The sequence below is a fragment of the Theobroma cacao genome, chromosome 2 (assembly GCF_053813885.1).
Source record: "Theobroma cacao isolate CCN51 chromosome 2, ASM5381388v1, whole genome shotgun sequence".
NCBI lineage: Eukaryota > Viridiplantae > Streptophyta > Magnoliopsida > Malvales > Malvaceae > Theobroma > Theobroma cacao.
Window position 1 is genome coordinate 12,547,211 of NC_142640.1, and position 13,463 is coordinate 12,560,673.

Consider the following 13,463-nt stretch of genomic DNA (forward strand, 5'->3'; position numbering starts at 1 on the left):
TGGTGGGTTACCCAGTGATGATCCAAATGCTCATTTAGTAAATTTCTTGGAGATTTGCGATACTTTTAAATACAATAGAGTAACTGATGATGCTATTAGATTGAGACTGTTTCCATTCTCTCTAAGGGATAAAGCAAAATGCTGCATAATTCACTGCTTAATGGGTCTATCACTACATGGGAGGAATTAGCTCAAAAGTTTCTCGCAAAGTTCTTTCTGCCTGCAAAGACTGCAAAGTTAAGGAACGATATCACCTCATTCACATAATTTGATGGTGAGTCCTTGTATGAAGCTTGGGAGAGGTTTAAAGAACTACTGCGAAGATGCCCACATCATGGGCTTCCTGATTGGCTACAAGTTCAGACATTCTACAATGGGCTAATTAGGTCAATTAAAACCAAAATTGATATTGCTGTTGGTAGGGCATTAATGAGTAAGAATGCGGCAGATGCTTATAATTTGTTGGAAGAGATGGCTTCAAATAATTATCAATGGTCTTCAGAAAGGTTGGGTTCGAAAAAAGCTGTTGGAGCCTTTGAAATTGATGCAATGAGCAACTTAACTGCGCAAGTGGCTGCATTGTCCAAGAAGATTGACACAATGGGAGTTCATGTAGTTCAAAATTCAATTTGTGAGATGTGTGGGGATGGCCATTCAAATGATCAATGTCCATACACTTCTGAATCAATCCAGTTTGTGGGGAACTTCAACAAATAGCAGAACAACCCATATTCCAATACTTATAATCCTGGTTGGAGAAACCATCCCAATTTTTCATGGAATAACAATGCAGGGCCTTTCAATCCAAAACCCAACATGCCTCTGGTATTTCAACAACAAGTTAGACCACCAGTTCTTCAAAAGAAGCCCCAAGTGGAAGAACTTCTCTTGTAGTATATATCCAAGAATGATGCGATAATTCAAAGCTTTGGAGCATCCTTGAGAAATCTTGAAACCCAAATGGGACAGCTTGCAAATTCCATCAACAATAGACCTCAAGGTTCTTTACCTAGTGACACACAAATCAATCCTAAAGGTAAGGAATAATGCCAAGCAATCACTTTAAGGAGTGGAAAAGAGATTGAAGGGGTGAATGAAAAAGCAGATGAACCTAAGAATGAAGTTGTTGATAGGGAAGGAATGTGTGTAAAAGAGAGTGAAGTCGAACAGAGAGAAGATGTCAAGGCTGAAAATCATGGAACTTCTCAAGTCATCCATCCTCCACCACCTTTTTCCTAAAGGCTCCAAAAGCAAAAGCTTGAAAAGCAATTTCAAAAGTTCACCAATGTCTTCAAGAAATTACACATAAATATCCCTTTTGTTGAAGCTTTGGAAAAAATGTCCAGTTATGTCAAGTTCTTAAAGGACATCCTCTCCAAAACGAGAAAGCTAGGTGAGTTTGAAATTGTCTCCCTTACAGAAGAGTGTAGTGCAATTCTCCGAAACAAGCTGCCACCAAAACTCAAAGATCCAGGTAGTTTCACAATCCCTTGCACTATTGGTAATTTATTTTTTGCAAAAGCTTTGAGTGATTTAGGTGCAAGTATCAATTTAATGCCTTGGTCAATTTTTGAGAAACTTGGTTTGGGGGAATGCAAACCCACTTCTATAACTTTGCAACTGGCTTATCGTTCTTATGTGTACCCAAAGGGAATTATTGAAGATGTTCTTGTCAAGGTTGATAAATTTATTTTTCCAGTTGATTTTGTAATTCTTGACATGGAAGAAGATAGGCAAATTCCAATCATTCTTGGGAGGCCATTCTTAGCAACTGCTAGAGCTTTGATTGATGTTAAAAAAGGTGAGCTCACTTTGAGAGTTCAAGACCAACAGGTAACATTTAATATTTTCAAAGCTTTAAAATTGCCTGTGACATCTGAAGACTGTTTTTTTGTGAGTGTAGTGAACAATTTGACACATGATGTTTTCTTAGAAGAAAATCTCAATGATCCTCTTGAAGCATGTTTAGTTGCTAACTCTGATAGGGATGATGATGAGTTTATTGAATATTCAAATTTATTGAATGCTCACTCTAGATTTAGAACTAATCATCAATTTGAGTCTTTAGATATTTCAGCTTCTTTGGTGCCAACTTTTAAGCCTTCCATTGAGGAGCCACCTACTTTGGAACTCAAACCTCTACCAGCACACTTGAGGTATGCTTTTATTGAAAAATCTTCCACTCTTTCGGTTATTATTTCTGATGCTCTTACTAGCTTGCAAGAGGAGAAGTTATTGAGAACACTTAGGGAATTCAAGAAAGCAATAAGGTGGACCATAGCTGATATTAAGGGAATTAGCCCTTCTATTTGCATGCATAAAATTCTTCTTGAGGAAGATCACAAAGCCACAATTGAACAACAAAGAAGATTGAATCCCATCATGAAGGAAGTGGTCAAGAAGGAAATCATCAAGTGGTTGGATGCCGGAATAATTTACCCTATCTCTGATAGCTCATGGGTAAGTCCAGTTCAATGTGTTCCTAAGAAAGGAGGAATGACTGTGGTGGCCAATGACAATAATGAGCTCATTCCAACAAGAACGATGACTGGATAGAGAGTGTGCATGGACTACCACAAGCTCAACAAAGCTACAAGGAAAGATCACTTCCTTCTTCCATTCATTGATCAAATGTTAAATCGCTTGGCTGGTAAGGAATATTATTGTTTTCTAGATGGTTATTCTGGCTATAACCAAATTGCTATTGCTCTTGAAGATCAAGAAAAGACTACATTTACATGTCCTTATGGCACCTTTGCTTTTAGAAGAATGCCATTTGGATTATGTAATGCACCTGCCACCTTTCAACGATGCATGATGGCCATATTCACAAACATGGTGGAAAAATGCTTGGAGGTATTTATGGACGATTTCTTAGTCTTTGAAAATAATTTTCATGATTGTCTTTTAAATTTTGCTAGGGTACTCAAAAGGTGTGAAGAGACAAATTTGGTGCTCAATTAGGAGAAATGTCACTTCATGGTGCGAGAAGGTATTGTTCTTGGGCACAAGATCTCTAGTAATGGCATTGAGGTAGATAAAGCAAAAATTGAAACAATCAAGAAATTACCACCTCCAATAAATGTCAAAGGTATTAGAAATTTTCTTGGTCATGCTGGTTTTATAGAAGATTTATTAAGGACTTTTCAAAAATTTCTAAACCATTTTGCAATTTATTGGAAAAAGATGTGCCATTTAAGTTTGATAATGAATGTCTTGTTGCTTTTGATGAATTGAAGAAAAGATTAATATCTGCACCTATCATAATTAGTCCCGATTAGACTTTTCCTTTTGAGATAATGTGTGATGCGAGTGCTTATGCAGTGGGAGCTGTTTTGGGACGAAGGAAGGATAAAATCTTCCATTCCATCTATTATGCTAGCAAGACTTTAAACTCGGCTCAGAAAAATTATACCACAACAGAAAAGAAGCTCTTGGCTGTGGTTTTTGCTTTTGACAAATTTCGCTCCTATCTGGTGGGGACAAAGGTGATAGTGTACACTAATCACTCAACTATCAAGTATTTGATTGCCAAGAAGAATGCTAAGCCAAGATTGATAAGGTGGATTCTCTTACTTCAAGAATTTGATCTTGAGATTCATGATAGAAAAGGAACAGAAAATCAAGTTGCAGACCACCTCTCAAGATTAGAGATTAAAGCTCAAGGTAAGGATTCAACCTTAATCAAAGACACTTTTCCTGATGAACAAATCCTTCAAGTTGGTAAGAAATCACTTCTTTGGTATGCTAATTTTGTAAACTATTTGGTAAGCAATACTATTCCCCCTGATTTAAATTTTCATCAGAAAAAGAAATTTTTGCATGATGTTAAATTTTATTTTTGGGATAAGCTTTACTTGTTCAAATAGTGTAAAGACCAGATGTTCAGAAAATGTGTCCATAAAGAAGAGATTCAAAGTGTGCTTCACCATTGCCATTCTTCAGATTATGGAGGGCACTTTGGAGGAACTAGGACTGCTGCTAAAGTTCTCCAATCAGGTTTGTATTGGCCTACATTATTTAAGAATGCTCACAATTTTGTTTTGCATTGTGATCGGTGCCAATGAGTGGGAAATATCTCAAGGAGACATGAGATGCCTCTCAACAACATAATGGAGATAGAAATTTTTGATGTATGGGGTATTGACTTCATAGGTCCATTTATATCTTTATATAACAACAAATACATTTTGCTTGCTGTGGATTATGTCTCCAAGTGGGTTGAAGCAGCAACCTTTCCTCATAATGATTCGAAGGTGGTAATGAATTTCATCAAGAATAATATTTTCACTCGATTCGGCACTCCAAGGGCAATCATTAGTGATGAGGGAAGTCACTTTTGTAACAAATATTTTGATGCATTTCTGGCAAAATATGAAGTTAAACACAATGTTGCCACTACGTACCATCCTCAGACTAGTGGCCAAACGGAAGTATTGAATCACGAAATCAAGAGGATTTTGGAGAAAACTATGTGTCCCACAAGAAAATATTGGTCAAAGAGAATGGATGATGCATTGTGGGCATATAAGACTGCTTACAAGACCCCGATTGGTATGTCTCCATATAAGTTCGTCTTTGGCAAAGCTTGTCACTTACCGGTGGAACTTGAACACAATGCTTATTGGGCTGTGAAGAAGTTAAATTTTGATCTACAAGTAGCAAGTGAGCAAAGGTTGTTGCAATTAAATGAACTTGATGAATTTCGCCTTCAAGCTTATGAGAATGCCAAACTCAACAAAGAGAAAACGAAGAATGGCATGATAAGAAGATATTGGCAAGAAGCTTTGAGCCAAGACAAGCAGTGTTGCTCTATAATTTTCGCTTAAAATTGTTTTCGGGAAAGCTCAAATCAAGGTGGTCTGGTCCTTTTATTGTCAATGAGGTATTCCCACATGGAGCGATCGAAGTTAGAGGGATAGATGGTCTAAAATTTAAAGTCAATGGACAAAGATTAAAGCATTATTGGGGAGGCGAAATTAATCATCAAAAGTCCTCAATTCACTTGCTTGATACGGCCTCAAGTCCAAGACAGTCTAGCTGAAGACTATAAATGAAGCGTTACTTAGTGTTTAGGGTGAATTTGAGCCTAAGTATATCCTTTATCATACCTTGACCCTAGCCTTACATTACAAGCTTGATAAAGACCTATTGATCCTTGAATAAGTGTTAATCTACATTAGTGGAGAGAGAAATGAAAAGCAAACTTATGGGATCATAGTACTAATCTATGCTTAAAATTGGTATAAACTAATCCAAATTGCATGATATTCTTTGTAAGAGAGCTTCACAAACACAGAAGTCCATTCGAAAAATAAGTTGTCACTTGAATTGATGCATGAATTTAAGGATTAGCTATATGTTACCTTAGGTTGGAATTGGAGTTAACTTTTGAGAAAAAAATTGAGAAATCATGATTTGGTATTTCTATCTCATGTTCTAGAATTTTTTATGTTTATTTTTTTTGTAATTTTCTTTTGCTTGAGAACTAGCAAAATCTTAAGATTAGGAGTGTGATAATTCTATTTATAGAATTATTTTATTTTAATTTTGTTATTAAATATTAGCTAAGTCTTCAATTTTCAATTATAATTTACTTATTTTTAGTTGTTTTTATAATTAGGTTACTTTTAAGTTAGTTATTTTAATTTTATGTTATTCCTTTTAATTTGGTTATGATTTATTAGTTTTTATATTTCTTTTGTAGGATTAACAGTGATTGGGCATAATTTTGGAAAATAAGATGTTAAAAGACCTAGAATCTACTTGCATATGCTTCAGTATTTTTCCCATATCTCGAGCTACAGAACTCCAAATCAGTGAAAAGCTAAGAGACAGAGCTACAACTTTCATGCAGATCACTTTGCCTAGTTCTGTCTCGAAGATAGAGAAAATTGCTTCAGAAAATGGCTGGATGTACTGTGTCAGGAATGGAAATTTGTAAAGATGGACAATTGATTTTTGGGCCTCTCATTACACTTTTAAGCCCAATTAAACCCTAGTTGAAGGAATTTTAGGTTAAGTATATTAGTATAAATAGGATATGTTTAACAACATTAGAGACAACTTTTGAAAGATTCAAGAAACTAGAAGTTGAGGCTGAAACTTGGAGATCAAGTCGGGAATAATTGTTTTGTGTTCTTCCTTAGCTTTTAATTTTCTTGTTACTTTCAATTGTTAAATTTATTATAATGTTATTTATTTTTGCAATTATGAGTGACTAAATTTTCTTTTTCTAGGATTACAATTGAACTCACATGTAGTCTAAATTTTTAAATCTCTTTCTTACTTATTTTAATGAGATTTGAATTGTTTATTCCAATTTGTTCTTACTACTTTTAATTACTTGATCACCAATTAAATTGATCTAGGAACGTAAACAAACTTGGGAAGGGAGTTTAGAGTAAACTAAAATTGAGATAGCATATGATCATATAAATTGATTTGCATATAGGATAGAGATATACCTATAGGCCGTATGTAGCCAGATTAGAGCCTGAACTTAATGAGTCTCTTTTAATTTCAAATCAAATAGGGATATAGTGTTTTGGTTAAAATAGATATTTTTATAGGTTGAGTCGGGAGACCCTGATAAATAATTTAGGACTCTAGGGTAGCAATTTAACCCATTGAAATAAGTTAAGTAAGAGAGGTAAGATTTAGATGAAGTGTGAGGGATACTGTGATCCTAGGCTTGTTTGATTTGATATTTTCTCAAGTTATTATTACTTTGATTTTTCTTGTTGGTTTAAATTTTAGTTAATTAATAAATTTTGATTGTTTGGATAAGATTGAATTGTTCTAATTTTAGTAATTAGTAAAGTTTTAGATCAATTCCCTATGGGATCGATACCCTACTTGCTAATATACTATCTAGTTAATACGTATAGTTGCGTAGTAGGATTTTAACTGACAAGTTTTTGGCGCCGTTGCCGGGGAATTATTTCTAGATTTATTACTAATACTAATACCAAGCAATTTAGTCTTACTTCAAATTTTATTTTCCTTGCTTTAATTTTAGCTTTTGTTTTCTTGCAAATATCTTTGGTCATTGTATGCAAAGAAGAGACAACTTGAATCTTGTTCCTTTTGATCTTGAGATAGAAAGAACTTTCTGAAGATGTCAAAGGGAGAATTTACAAGTTGCAGCTTTAAATCAGACAATGGTCGAGGATAATATTAATAATGGTAATAATGCCATTAATGGGGTTCCCAAAGCAAATAGAGCATTGCGAGATTATGCAGTTCCTCTGTTGCAAGGTTTGCACCAAAGCATTAGGAGACATTTTATCAATGCGAATAATTTTGAAATTAAACCAGCCTATATTCAAATGATTCAGTCTTCAGTCCGGTTTGGTGGGTTACCCAATGATGATCATAATGCTCATTTAGTAAATTTCCTGGAGATTTGCGATACTTTTAAATACAATGGAGTAACTGATGATGTTATTAGATTGAGACTGTTTCCGTTCTCTCTAAGGGATAAAGCAAAAAGCTGGCTTAATTCACTGCCTAATGGGTCTATCACTACATGGGAGGAATTGGCTCAAAAGTTTCTCACAAAGTTCTTTCTACTTGCAAAGACTGCAAAGTTGAGGAACGATATCACCTCATTCACACAATTTGATGGTGAGTCCTTTTATGAAGCTTGGGAGAGGTTTAAAGAACTACTGCGAAGATGTCCACATCATGAGATTCCTGATTGGTTGCAAGTTCAGACATTCTACAATGGGTTAATTGGGTCAATTAAAACCACAATTGATGCTGCTGCTGGTGGGGCATTGATGAGTCAAAATGCTGCTGATGCTTATAATTTGTTGGATGAGATGGCTTCAAATAATTATCCATGGCCTTCAAAAAGGTCGAGTTCTAGAAAAGCTGTTGGAGCCTATGAGATTGATGCAATTAGCAACTTAGTTGCACAAGTGGTTGCATTGTCCAAGAAATTTGACACATTGGGAGTTCATGCAGTCCAAAATTCATTTGTAGTTTGTGAGATGTGTGGAGATGGGCATTCCAGTGATCAATGTTTATACAATTATGTATCAGTCCAATTTGTGGGAAACTTCAACAAGCAGCAGAATAACCCGTATTCTAATACATACAATCCTGGTTGGAGAAACCACCCCAACTTTTCATGGAACAACAATGCAGGGCCTTCCAATCCAAACCCCAACGTGCCTCCTGGTTTTCAACAATAATCTAGACCACCAATTCCTGAAAAGAAGTCCCAAGTGGAAGAAATTATCTTGCAATATATGTCTAAGACTGATGCCATAATTCAGAGCTATGGAGCCTCCTTGAGAAATCTTGAGACCCAAATGGGACAGCTTGTAAAGTCCATCAACAGCAGACCCCAAGGTGCCTTACCAAGTGATACACAAGTCAATCCCAAAGGTATGGAACATTGTAATGCAGCTTAGGAGTGGAAAAGAAGTCAGAGGGGTGAATGAAAAATCAAATGAATCTTTAAAGGAGCATATAGATGAAGACAAGGCAATTGTTGAGAAAGAAGTTAAAGCGAAAAAGACAGATAATGGGCAAGCAAAAAATCAAGGGAATTTTGAAGCAAATTATCCTCCACCGCCATTCCCACAAAGGTTTAAAAAGCAAAAGCTTGATAAATAGTTTGAGAAATTTCTCAATATCTTCAAGAAGCTCTACATAAACATCCTTTTTGCTGAAGCTTTGGAAAACATGCCAAGTTATGTTAAATTCTTGAAAGACATCTTAACTAAGAAGAGGAAACTGGAAGACTTTGAAACTATGGCACTTATTGAGGAGTGGAGCGCAATAATTCAGAACAAGCTTCCACCAAAACTTAAAGATCCAGGGTGTTTTTCTATACCTTGTACTGTTGGTAGATTTAATTTTACTAAAGCTTTATGTGATTTGGGTGTAGGTGTTGCAATCATACCATTGTCAATTGCTGAGAAAATTGGACTTAAGGAGATACAGCCTACCATAGTTTCTTTGCAATTAGCAGATAGAACAATCAGGTATCCTGTTGGGATTATTGAGGATGTATTGGTTAAAGTTGGGCCTTTTTACATTCCAGTGGACTTCATTGTGCTTGAGATGGAAGAAGATTAAGAAATTCCTTTAATCTTGGGACGACCATTCTTGGCTACCACAGGCACAATCATTGATGTAAGGGAAGGCAAGATAACTTTTAAAGTTGTAGAAGAGGTAGTTGAGTTTAATATTTTCAATGCAAATAAACATCCTAGCTTTACAAATTGTTGCTATAGAATGGAGCTAATTGATGAAGGAAAAGGTGAGCCTAATTCTCCACCTATAAGTGAGCAAGCACCAATATTTGAGTTTAAGCCACCACCTCCGCCTGTGAGAGCTGAGCAAACACCAACGGAGCATCCTCCACCACCATCTAATTATCCTTTTGAGATTGGACAAAAAGTAATGCTGCTTTCTAGATCATACTTCAAGCTTTTTCCATGGAAACACAAAGAAAGATGGTGGGGTCCTTTCAAAGTAGTAAAGGTTTATACTTGTGGAATAATTGAGATTTATAGTGAGGATACAAGAACAACCATTGTTAATGGGATGAGCCTTAGAACATATTCCGAGGATGAAGAATTGAAAAATGGGGCACTATAGTCAAGCTAGTGACTATAAATGAGTGCTTCTTGGGAGGCAACCCAAGTTTCTAAACTTTACTTATTTTAGTTTTTTTAATTGTTTTTAGTTTAGTTAGAATTTATTTCTTTTGATTTATTAATTTTTTTTATGTTTCCTTTTGCAGGTAATTGGTAAAAAAAAAAATTAGTACTGTAGCATGAAACAAAATGTTTCAGTGTCATAGCCCTCAAAGGAAGAGTCGCGGCGCTAGACGAAGCAACAATTAGTCGCTGAAACAGAATGTTTCAACGTTGCAGCCCTCATTTGGAGCATCACGGTGCTGAACAAACAACAATTGGTAGAAAGGTTTAGCGCCACGGCGCTCAACCTTGAGAGCCGCGACTCTCAAACTCAAAGCATAAAGCTTCGAGTGAAAAAATTTTGCTTTGAAAATCTTTTTTTTAATTTTTTTATTTATATTTTCTTTTTCTTTTTCTTTTCTTCTTTTGTCAATCTTCTTTTTCTTCGACTACCATCCCTACTCCCATTATTCCTTTTACTACCAATCTCTTGCCTTCCTTTGTCTTCTCTTTTTCACTCCAAATTTTTGCATTTTCTTTCTACTTGGATTTTTTTTTATTTTTTGAAATCCTACACTCCTAAGATAAGTACTCATTCAAACACTTGGTTTTCAATTATTTTGTGTAAAGAAAGGATGAGGTTGGTGTTAATGGCAAACTTTATAATTTTTGAACCTTGAATGAATCAATTGTGCATGTTTGTTAATGAGTTTTTCAGACTTCCTCATGATTAATGCTTAGAGTGTCGAAAATTTTGAAGATTAGTGGCAATTTCTTGTTACCTATATAATGGATGCATGAACTTTTTCGTTTGCTGCATATCTAATTGATGAATGCTTTGTTGCTGAGAGTTGATGATGGGTGGTGGCCATGCGGAGGACATGCAGACTGTAGCTTCAGAATAGGGGAGTATTCTTGTCCTTTTTCTTTTATTGTCTTTTATCACATTGAGGACAATGTTCATTCTAAGTTTGGGGGAGTAGTTATATCTCGCATGTTTTATTTATATTTTGCTTGTTTTGTTGTGTTTTCAAAAAAAAAAAGTTGAGATAGTTGCACCTCATTCATGATTTTCCCAATCCTAGGATGATATTTTAATTATCTTTTGATTCTTAGCTTTTGGGAAGCATATAGTTATGATTTAATTTTATGTGATATTCTTGTGTTAGCTTTATTTTAGAATGTGACTTCCAACAAATTGAGCACTATACTCTTTTACTTAGAATTTTTGTGTGATTTAGAGAAAGTTTATGTTAATGAAAAAGTATAGTGAAGTCAAGAATTCTAGAATTTGTTTGATTCTCTCTCGAGGTGAAATCTTAGATAACACTTAGGATAGGAAGTGATTTAGGCCATCTTTGGACCGTTTGAGCCTTTTTGAGCCTACCTTGTTATATTTATCCTTAGTCACCCTTTTTGAGCCTAATTTACCTTTTCTTTATAATTACACAGTTATATTAGCCTTGGCCTATTTATTTAATTCCAGCAATTTGAACCTTTCACCCAATAAGTATTTTAATCTTTCTAAAGAATGGTTTGAGCTTAAAGATAAATTGAGGAAGAAAGGTGTGAAAAGAAAAAAAGAAGTGACGGTTGTTAGCAAAATTACCCCTAGTTTTGTCAAAAAATAAGTTTGGGGGTTAAAAAAAAAAGATGAAGAAAGAAAAAAAGAAAAGAAAAGAAATAAAATGTTATGTACAAAGGAAAGTTTACTTCAAGTTTGGGGGTGCCATATAAAAAAAATTTGAGCTCTTTATGTGTCCTAGATTGATTAAGTGCTTAGGGTGAATTTGAGCCTAAATATATCCTTTATCATACCTTGACCCTAGCCTTACATTACAGCTTGATAAAGACCTATTGATCCTTGAATAAGTGTTAATCTACATTAGTGGAGAGAGAGATGAAAAGCAAACCTATGAGATCATAGTACTAATCTATGCTTAGAATTGGCATAAACAAATTCAAATTGCATGATATTCTTTGTAAGAGAGCATTCACACACACAAAAGTCCATTCGAAAAATAAGTTTTCACTTGAATTGATGCATGAATTTAAGGATTAGCTATATGTTACCTTAGGTTGGAATTGGAGTTAATTTCTGAGAAAAAAATTGAGAAATCATGATTTGGTACTTCTATCTCTTGTTCAAGAATTTTTTATGTTTATTTTTTTGTAATTTTCTTTTGCTCAAGGACTAGCAAAATCTTAAGTTTGGGGGTGTGATAATTCTATTTTATAGAATTATTTTATTTCAATTTTGTTATTAAATATTAGCTAAGTCCTCAATTTTCAATTATAATTTACTGATTTTTAGTTGTTTTTATAACTAGGTTACTTTTAAGTTGGTTATTTTAATTTAATGTTATTCCTTTTAATTTGTTTATGATTTATTAGTTTTTATATTTCTTTTGTAGGATTAAAAGTGATTGGGCTGAATTTTAGAAAGTAAGATGTTAAAAGACCCAGAATCTACTTGCATATGCTTCAGTATTTTAGCTATATCTCGAGCTACAGAGCTCCAAATGATGCGATTCATGGATCAGTGGAAAGCTACGAGACAGAGCTATAACTTTTATGCAAATCACTTTGCCCAGTTCGGCGTCTAAGATAGATAAAATCGTGTCAGAAAATAACTTGACGTATTGTGTCGGGAATGGAAATTTGTAAAGATGGACAATTGATTTTTAGGCCTCTCATTACACTTTTAAGCCCAATTAAACCCTAGTTGAAGGAATTTTAGGTTAAGTATATTAGTATAAATAGGATATGTTTAACAATATTAGAAACAACTTTTGAGAGATTCAAGAAACTAGAAGTTGAGGTTGAAACTTGAAGATCAAGTCGGTAATAATTGTTTTGTGTTATTCCTTAGCTTTTAATTTTCTTGTTACTTTCAATGGTTAAATTTATTATAATGTTATTTATTTTTGCAATTATGAGTGGCTAAATTTTCTTTTTCTAGGATTGCAATTGAACTCACATGTAGTCTAAATTTTTAAATCTCTTTCTTACTTATTTTAATGGGATTTGAATTGTTTATTCCAATTTGTTCTTACTGCTTTTAATTGCCTGATCACTAATTAAATTGATCTAGGAACCTAAACAAACTTGGGAAAGGGAGTTTAGAGTAAACTAAAATTAGGATAGCATATGATCATATTAATTGATTTGCGTATAGGATAGGGATATACCTATAGGCCGTATGTAGCCAGATTAGAGCCTGAACTTAATGAGTCTGTTTTAATTTCAAATCACATAGGGATATAGTGTTTTGGTTAAAATAGATATTTTTATAGGTTGAGTTGGGAGACCCTTATAAATAATTTAAGACTTTTGGTTAGCAATTCAACCCATTGAAATAAGTTAAGTAAGAGAGGTAAGATTTAGATGAAATGTGAGGGATATTGTGATCCTAGGCTTGTTTGATTTGATATTTTCTCAAGTTATTATTACTTCGATTTTTCTTGTTGGTTTTAATTTTAGTTAATTAGTTTTAGTTAATTAATAAATTTTGATTGTTTGGATAAGATTGAACTGTTCTTATTTTAGTAATTAGTAAAGTTTTAGATCAATTCCCTGTGGGATCGATACCCTGCTTGCTAATATATTATCTATTCGATACGTATACTTGCGTAGTAGGATTTTAACTGACAAAGTTTTAATTGAGAGTCGTGGCGCTGAAATGTGTTACAAAATGGAGCTGAAATAGAAAGCTTCAGCGCCGCGGCCCCCACCTTGAGCGTCGTGGAGCTGAACAATTCTAAAAAACTGGCCGAGAGGTTGAGTGCCGCAGCGTTGGGTCTG

General features: G+C 34.4%; 2 non-coding genes and 2 pseudogenes across 2 annotated transcripts; 2 read left to right on the top strand and 2 right to left on the bottom strand.

Annotated features, from left to right (window-relative positions):
* Nucleotides 1-234: 234 nt before the first annotated feature.
* Nucleotides 235-341, bottom strand: LOC148764044 (small nucleolar RNA R71). Its single transcript, XR_016025016.1, has one exon. It is a non-coding gene; the product is annotated as a small nucleolar RNA R71 (small nucleolar RNA).
* Nucleotides 342-471: 130 nt separating this feature from the next.
* Nucleotides 472-5,044, top strand: LOC148764045 (uncharacterized; annotated as a pseudogene).
* A 2,545-nt stretch (nt 5,045-7,589) lies between these two features.
* On the bottom strand, nt 7,590-7,696 carry LOC148764046 (small nucleolar RNA R71). The gene has a single exon (XR_016024989.1). It is a non-coding gene; the product is annotated as a small nucleolar RNA R71 (small nucleolar RNA).
* A 716-nt stretch (nt 7,697-8,412) lies between these two features.
* Nucleotides 8,413-9,618, top strand: LOC148764047 (uncharacterized; annotated as a pseudogene).
* The last annotated feature ends 3,845 nt before the right edge of the window (nt 9,619-13,463 follow it).